Source organism: Trichechus manatus, unplaced genomic scaffold (genome assembly GCF_000243295.1).
Source record: "Trichechus manatus latirostris isolate Lorelei unplaced genomic scaffold, TriManLat1.0 scaffold00219, whole genome shotgun sequence".
Classification (NCBI taxonomy): domain Eukaryota; kingdom Metazoa; phylum Chordata; class Mammalia; order Sirenia; family Trichechidae; genus Trichechus; species Trichechus manatus.
Genome location: NW_004444155.1, coordinates 92,216 through 101,470, shown reverse-complemented (window position 1 = coordinate 101,470; position 9,255 = coordinate 92,216).

The window sequence follows — 9,255 nt, the reverse complement described above, 5'->3', positions numbered from 1 at the left end:
TTTTTTTTTTTTTTTTAACTCCATGGGCGATCGTATGGGTGCTTCAAATGGTTAGAGCACTCGTATTTTTTACCAAAAGGTTGAAAGTTGGAGTCCACCCAGAGGTGCCTGGGAAGGAAGACCTGGTGATCTACTTCCGAAAAATCAGCCACTGAAAACTCTATGGAGCACAGTTCTACTCTGACATACCTGAGGTCGCAATGAGTCAGAATTGACTTGATGGCAACTAATCAGTACATCATGGTCTGGATGTACCAGTTTGTTTTTAACCTTTCACCCATTGAAGGACATCTAGTTTGTTTTCAGTTATTGACTATTAGGAATAAAATCTCTGTGAACATTCATTTACAGGTTTTTGTGTGAACATAGGTTTTCATTTCTCTGAGATAATATGCCCAAGAGTGCAGTGACTGGGTAAGCATATGTTTAGTTTTGTAAGAATCTGCCATATTCTATCCTAGAATGGCTGTACCATTTTACCTTCCCACCAGCAATGCATGAGTAATTCATTTTCTCCACATCCTCCCAGCATTTGGTGTTATCACTCTTTTTTATTTTAGTCATATTTCATTGTGGCTTTAATTTCCATTTCCCTAATGGCTAATGATGTTTATGGTTAATGATGTTGAACATCTTTTCGTGTGTTTTTTTGGCATCTGTGTATAAATCAGTAAAATGTCTTTACTTTTGTGTTTTCAAAGCTCTTTATATTTTCTAGATACAAGTCCTTTGCTGGAGTTGCGGTTTGCAAATATTTTATCTAGATAGCAGCTTATCTTTTCATCCTCTTACCAAAGTTTTCACAGAGCAAAAGTTTTAAATTTTGATGAGGTTCAGTTTTATCATTTTTTTTCTTTTTGGATCACGCTTTTGGTATCTAGAGCTAGGAACTCTTCACCTAGCAGTAGATCCCAAAGATTTCCCTTATGTTTGTTTTCTACAAGATTTATAGTTTTACATTTAAGTTCATGATCCATTTTGAGGTAATCTTTAAGGGGTGAAATTAGGTTGAGGGTTTTTTTTTTTTAAAAAATTATGCTTTCAATGAAAGTTTACAGTGCAAATTAATTTCTCATTCAAAAAAATTTTACACAAATTGTTTTGTGACATTGGTTGCAATGTGTCAACACTCTCTCCCTTTCCATCCAAGGTTCCCAGTATCCATTCGTCCAATTTTCCTGTCCCTTCCTGCCTTCTCATCTTTGATTTTGGGAAGGTGTTGCCCATTTGGTCTCATATACTTGAGTGAACTAAGAAGCACTTCCTTCACATGTGTTATTGTCTGTTTTATAGGCCTGTCTAAATGTTGGCTGAAAGGTGGAGTTCAGGAGTGGCTTGAGCTCTGAATTAGCAGTGTGTCCAGGGGCCATAGTCTCAGGGGTTCCTCCAGTCTCTATCAGACCAGTAAGTCTGGTCTTTTTTGTGAATTTGAATTTTGTTCTACATTTTTCTCCTGCTCTGTCTGGGACACTGTATTGTGATCCCTGTCAGAGCGGTCAGTGGTGGTTGCTGGACACCATCTAGTTTTTCTGGACTCAGGCTGGTGGAGGCTGTGGTTTATGTGGTCCATTAGTCCTTTGGACTAATATTTTCCTTGTGTCTTTGGTTTTCTTCATTATCCTTTGCTCTGGATGGGTGACACCAATAGATACATCTTAGATGGCTGATCACAAGCTTTTAAGACCCTAGATGCTACCCACCAAAGTAGGATATAGAACATTTTCTTTATGAACTATGTTATGCTATTTGACCTAGATGTCCCTCGAGACCGTTGTCGCTAGCTCTCAGCCCCAGTAACTTGGTCCCTCAAGGTGTTTGGATGTGTCTAAGAAATTTCTATGACTTTGCTTTGGTCAAGTTTACTGACTTCCCCAATACTGTGTGTTGTCTTTTCCTTCACCAAAGTTAACACTTGTCTGCTATCTAGTTAGTGATTTCCCTTTCCCACCCTTCCCCTCCCCCATAACCATCAAAGATTGTTTACTTTTCCTGTGTGTAAAACTTTTCTTGAGTTTTTATAATAGTGGTCTCATACAATATTTGTGTTTTTGTGATTGATATAGTTCACTCAGCATAATGCCCTCCATATTCGTCCATGTTGTGAGATGTTTTGTGGATTCATCATTGTTCTTAATCATTGCCTAGTATTCCATCATGTGTATGTACCATAATTTGTTCATCCATTCATCTTTTGATGGGCACTTAGGCTGTTTCTATCTTTTTGCTATTGTGAGTACTGCTGCAGTGAACATGGGTGTGCATATGTCTCTTTGTGTGACAGCTTTTATTTCTCTAGGAGTGTGATTGCTGGATCATATGGTATTTCTATTTCTAGCTTTTTAAGGAGGTCTCATACAGTTTTCCATAGTAGTTGTACCATTTTACATTCCCACCAGCAGTGCTTAAGAGTTCCAATCTCCCCACAACCTCTCCAACATTTGTTATTTTCTGTGTTTTGGATTAGTGCAAGTAATGTCAATGTGAGATGGTATCTCATTGTAGTTTTGATGTGCATTTCTATAATGGTCGTGAGCATTTCCTCATGTGTCTGTTAGATGCCTGAATGTCTTCTTTGGTGAAGTGTCTGTTCATATTCATTACCCATTTTTTAACTGGATTATTTGTCTTTTTGTTGTTGAAGTGTTGAAGTATTTTATAAATTTTAGAGATAAGAACCTTGTTGGATATGTCATACTAATTTTTTTCCCCCAGTCTGTAGGTTCTCTTTTTATTCTTTTGGTAAGCATTAGTCTTTAATTTTTAAGAGCTCCCACTTATCTGGTTTGTCTTCTGGTGTTTGTGCATTGTTAGTTATGGTTTGTATTCTATTTATGTCATATATTAGGGCTCCTGGCATTGTTCCTATTTTCGTCCATGATCTTTATCATTTTAGGTTTTATATTAGGTCTTTGATCCATTTTGAATTAGTTTTTGTGTATGCTGTGAGGTATGGGTCCTGTTTCATTTTTTTACAGATAAACATCCAGTTTTGCCAGCACCGTTTGTTAAAAGACTGTCATTTCCCCATTTAATGGACTTTGGTTCTTTGTTAAAGATCAACTGACCATAGGTGGATGTATTTACATCTGGATTCTCGATTCTGTTCCATTGGTCTATGTGTCTGTCCTTGTACCAGTACCTGTCTCTTTTGACTACGATGGCTGTCTAATAGGTTCTGAGATCAGGTAGTTTGAGGCCTCCTACTTTGTTCTTTATCTTCAGTCATGCTTTGCTTATCCAGAGCCTCTTTCCTTTCCATATAAAGTTGGTGATTAGTTTTTCCATCTCTTTAAAGAATACTATTGGCATTTGCATCAAGATTGCATTATATCTGTATATCACTTTGGGTAGAATTGACATTTTCACAATGTTGAGTCTTCCTATCCATGAGCATGGTATGTTTTTCCATTTATGTAAGTCTCTTTTGGTTTCTTGCAGTAGTGTTTTGTAGTTTTCTTTGTGTAGTTGTTATTAAGTATATTCCTAAGTTTGTTTTTTTTAAAACTTCTTAGGGCCTATTGTAACTGGTTGTCTTAGTTATCTAGTGCTGCTATAACAGAAAAACCACAAGTGGATGGTTTTAACAAAGAGAAATTTATTTTGTAACAGTCTAGTAGGCTAGATGTCTAAATTCAGGGCATCAGCTCCAGAGGAAGGCTTTCTCTCTCTGTCAGCTCTGGAGGAAAGTCCTTCTCATCAATCTTCCCCTGGACTAGGCGCTTCTCCACGTACACACCCTGCATCCAAAGAATGTACTCTGCTTCTGGCACTGCTCTCTTGGTAGTATGAGGTCCCCCGCTCTCTGCTCACTTTCCTTTCCTTTTATCTCTTGTGAGATAGAAAATGGTGCAGGCCACACCCCAGGGAAACTCCCTTTACATTGGATCAGGGATGTGACCTTAGTAAAGTATTACAATCCCACCCTAATCCTCTTTACCATAATCTAATCTTGCCTCATTAACCACAGGCAGAGATTAGGATTTACAACACATAGGAAAATTATAATCACACAATGGAGGACAACCACACAATACTGGGAATCATGGCCTAACCAAGTTGACACACATTTTTGGGGGACACAGTTCAATTCATGACACTGGTATTGTTTTCCTTATTTCCTTTGCAAAGTTCTCTTTGTTGGTGTATAGGAATCCAACTGATTTTTGTATGTTGATCTTGTATCCTGCTACTCTGCTTAATCTCTCTATTAGTTCCAGTAGTTTTCTTGTGAAATCTTTGGGTTTTTCTATGTATACTATCATATCATCTGTGAAAATTAATAGTTTTATTTCTTCCTTTCCAATTTGGATGCCGTTTATTTCTTTTTCTTGCCTTATTGCTTCATCGAGGACTTCCAGCGCAATGTTAAACAGGAGTGGTGATAAAGGGCATCCTTGTCTTGTTCCCATTCTCAGGGGGAATGATTTCAGCCTCTCTCCACTGAGAACGATGTTGGCAGTTGGTTTTGTATAGATGTCCTTTATTATGTTGAGGAATTTCCCTTCTGTTACTGTTTTATTGAGAGTTTTTATCAGGAATGAGTGTTGGACTTTCTCAAATGCCTTTTCTGCATCAATTGAGATGACCATGTGATTCTTTTATTTGTTCTATTTATGTGGTGGATTACATTGATTGATTTTCTAATGTTGAACCTTCCTTGCATGTTGTTGTTGTTAGGCACTGTTGAGTCTGTTCTGAATCATAGTTCTGTACAACATAGTTGTACAACAGAACGAAACACCGCCCGGTCCTATACCATCCTCACAATCGTTGTTTAAGCTCATTGTTGCAGCCATGGTGTCAATCCATCTTGTTGAAGGTCTTCCTCTTTTTCACTGACCCTCTACTTTACCAAGCAGATATCCTTCTCCAGGGACTGCTCCCTCCTGATAACATGCCCAAAGTACTTGAGACGAAGTCCCACCATCCTTGCTTCCAAGGAGCATTCTGGCTGTACTTCTTCCAAGACAGACTTGTTCATTCTTCTGGCAGTCCATGGTGTATTCAGTATTCTTTGTCAACACCATAGCTCAAAGTCATCAATTCTTCTTCTATCTTCCTTATTCATTGTCCAGCTTCTGCATGCATATGAGGCGATTGAAAATATCATGTCAGGCACACCTGAGTCCTCAAAGTGACATCTTGGCTTTTTAACACTTTAAAGGGCTCTTTTGCAGCAGATTTGTCCAATGCAATACATTGTTTGATTTCCTGACTGCTGCTTCCATGGGTGTTGATTGTAGATCCGAGTAGAATGAAATCCTTGACAACTTCATACTTTTCTCCATTTATCATGATGTTGTTTACTGGTCTAGTTGAAAGAATTTTTGTTTTATTTATGTTGAGGTGTAATCCATACTGAAGGCTGTAGTCTTTAATCTTCATCAGTAAGTGCTTCAAGTCCTCTTCACTTTCAGCAAGCAAGGTTGTGTCATCTGCATATTGCAAGCTGTTAATGAGTCTTGCACCAGTCCTGATGCCACATTCTTCTCCATTTAGTCCAGCTTCTCAGATTATTTGCTCAGCATACAGATTGAATAAGTATGGTGAAAGGATACAACCCTGATACACGCCTTTCTTGATTTTGAACCATGCAATATCCCCTTGCTCTGTTCGAATGACTGCCTCTTGGTCTAAGTACAGGTTCCTCATGAGCACAATTCAGTGTTCTGGAATTCCTATTCTTAATGATATCCATAATTTGTTATGATCCACACAGTCGAATGCCTTTGCATAGTCAATAAAACACAGGAAAACATTTTTCTGGTATTCTCTGCTTCCAGCCAAGATCCACGTGACATTAGAATTGATATCCCTTGTTCCATGTCCTCTTCTGAATCCAGCTTGAATTTCTGGAGGTTCCCTGTCCATGTACTGCTGCAACTGTTTTTGAATGATCATCAGCAAAATTTTATTTATGTATGATATTAATGATATTATTCAGTAATTTCCTCATTTGATTGAATCACCTTTCTTTGGATTGGGTACAAATATGGATCTCTTCTAGCTGGTTGGCCAGGTAGCTGTCTTCCAAGTTTCTTGGCATAGACAAGTGAGTACCTCCAGTGCTGCATCCATTTGTTGAAACATCTCAATTTGTATTCCATCAACTCCTGGAGCCTTGTTTTTCGTCAATGCCTTCAGTGCAACTTGGACTTCTTCCTTCAATACCATTGTCATTCCTGGCGTAGTAGACCATATGACTGCCTGATTCCAAATGACCAATACCTGTCCATTTCAGCTCACTAATGCCTAGAATATCGATCTTTATGTGTTCCATTTCATTTTTGATGACTTTCAATTTTCCTAGATTCATGTTTCATACATTCCACTTTCCAGTTATTAATGGATGTTTGCAGCTGTTTCTTCTCATTTGGAGTCGTGCCACATAAGCAAATGAAGGTCCTGAAAGCTTGACTCCATTCACGTCCTTAAGGTTGACTCTACTTTGAGGAGGCAGCTCTTCCCCAGGTGTCTTTTGAGTGTCTTCCAACCTGAGGGGCTCATCTCCTGGCACTATTTCAGACAATGTTCTGCTGCTATTCATAAGTTTTTCACTGGCCAATTTTTTCCGAAGTAGACTGTCATGTCTTTCTTCCCAGTGTGTCTAAGTCTGGAGGCTCCCCTGAAACCTATCCACCAAGGGTGACCCTGTTGGTAGTTGAAATACCAGTGGCAAAGCTTCCAATATCACAGCAACACACAAGCCACCACAGATACGACAAACTGACGACCATCCTTGCATAACTGGTATGAATCCCACTTGGTCGTGGTGTATTATTTTTTTGATATGATGCTGAATTCTATTGGTTAGAATTTTGTTGATAATTTATGCATCTATATTCAAGAGATATATTGGTCTATAATTTTCCTTTTTTTTTTTTTTTTTTGGTATCTTTGCCTGGCTTTGGTATCAGGGTTATGCTGGCTTCATAGAATGAATTTGGGAGTATTCCTTCCTTTTCTATGCTTTTAAATAGTTTGAGTTGTACTGTTGTGAGCTCTTCTCTGAATGTTTGGTAGAATTCTCCAGTGAAGCCCTCTGGGCCAGAGCTTTTTTTTGTTGGGAGTTTTTATTTTTTTAATTACTTCTTCAATCTCTTCTTTTGTTATGGTTCTGTTCAGATTTTCTATTTCAGTTTGTGTTAGTTTAGATAGGTAGTGTGTTTCTAGAAATTTGACCATTTCCTCTAGGTTCTCGAATTTCTTGGAGTACAGTTTTTCATAGTATTCTGTTATGATCCTTTTGATTTCAGTTGGGTCAGTTGTAATATCCCCATCTCATTTCTTATTTGGGTTATTTACTTCCTGTCCTGGTTTTCTTTTGTAAGTTTGGTCAGTGGTTGATTTTGTTGATCTTTTCAAAGAACCAACTTTTGGTCTTGTTGATTCTTTCTATTGTTTTTCTATTCTCTATTTCATTTATTTCTGCTCTAATCTTTATTATTTCCTTTCTTCTGATGCCTGCAGGCCTCTTGTGCCATTCTCTTTCTATTTGTTCGAGTTGTATGGCTAACGTTTTGATTTTGGCCTGTTCTTCTTTTTTGATGCATGTGTTTATTGCTATAAATTGACCTCTGAGCACTGCCTTTACGGTGTCCCAAAGGCTTTAGTATGATGCATTTTCATTCTCACTTGATTCTTGGAATTTTTTAATTCCCTCTTTGATTTCTTCTATTACCCAGTTGTTTTTAAACAAGGTGTTATTCAGTTTCCATGTATTTGATTTTTTTTTCCTTGTTCTTCCTGTTATTGATTTCTAGTTTTTTGGTGTTGTGATTAGAGAGAATGGTTTGTATTCTACCAATGTTTTGGATTTTATTGAGAGTTGCTTTGTGGCCTAAAATGTAATCTATTCTGGAGAATGTTCCACGTGCATTGGAAAAGAATGTGTACCTTTCTGCTGTTGAGTGGAGTGTTCCATATATGTCTATGAGGTCGGGTGGGTTGATTGTGGCCTTTAGATCTTCTTTATCTTTATTGAGTTTCTTTCTAGATGTTCTGTTCTTTACCGAGAGTGGTGCATTGAAATCTCCTACTATGTGGAACTATTTCTCTTTTCAGTACTGTTAGAGTTTGTTTTATATATTTTGAATCCCTGTCATTGGGTGCGTAGATATTTATTAAGGTTGTGTCTTCTTGCTGGATTGTCCCTTTAATCATTATATAATGTCCTTCCTTGTCTTTTGTGGATGAGTTTTCCTTAAAGTCTATTTTATCTGAGATTAGTATTGCCACTCTTGCTCTTTTTTGGTTAATGTTTGCTTTATATATATTTTTTCATCCTTGATTTTTAATATATTTATATCTTTTTATCAAGATGTATCTCTTATAGATAGCATATTGATGGGTCTTTTTTTTTTTAATTTTATCCATTCTGCCACTCTTTGTGGCTGGAAGCTATGCCACCAGTATTTCAAAAACAGCAGGGTCATCCATGGTGGACAGGTTTCAGTGGAGCTTCCAGACTATGACAGACTAGGAAGAAAGGTGCTTGAAAAAACAAGAACAACTGTATTTTGCTGTTGTTAGGTGGAGTGTTCAATATATATAAACTCAATCCTATTGGTTGATTTTGTTATTCAGTTCTTTTATATTCTTTCTAATTTTCTGTCTAGTAGTTCCCTCAATTACTAAGAATGTGGTATTGAAGTCTCCAGTTATAATTATGGATTTGTCTTTTTTTTCCTTTCAGCTCTATCAGTTTTGAGGCTCTGTTGTTTGGCATGTACGTATTTAGGATAGTTATATCTTCTTGTTGTATTGAGTCTTTGCATGGATGTATCTATGCAATGTCCCTCTTTGTCTGTAGTAATTTTCTTTGTTCTAAAGTCTACTTTATCTGATATTTATCTGCTTCTATGTTTTTAATCCTTTTACTTTCAACTTACCTATGTCATTTTATTTAAAGTGAGTTTCTTGTAGGCGGCATATAGTTGCATCATGTTTTTTGTTTTGTTTTGTTTTTTCCACTCTGCCAATCTCCTTTAATTAGTGTGTATTTATCATTTGCATTTAAGTTAATTACTGATATATTAGGGCTGAAGTCTGCCCTATTATTATTTGTTTCTGTTTTTTCCTTTTTTTCTTGTTCTTCTGTTGTTTCTTTTATTATTTTCCTGTTGGTTACTTGAACTTATTTTTTATAATTCCATTTTGATGGATATGTATGGTATTTTTGAGTATATTCTCTTTGTATAGTTTCCTTAGTGATTGTTCTAGGTATAAAAATATCCTTATGTAACTTATCACATT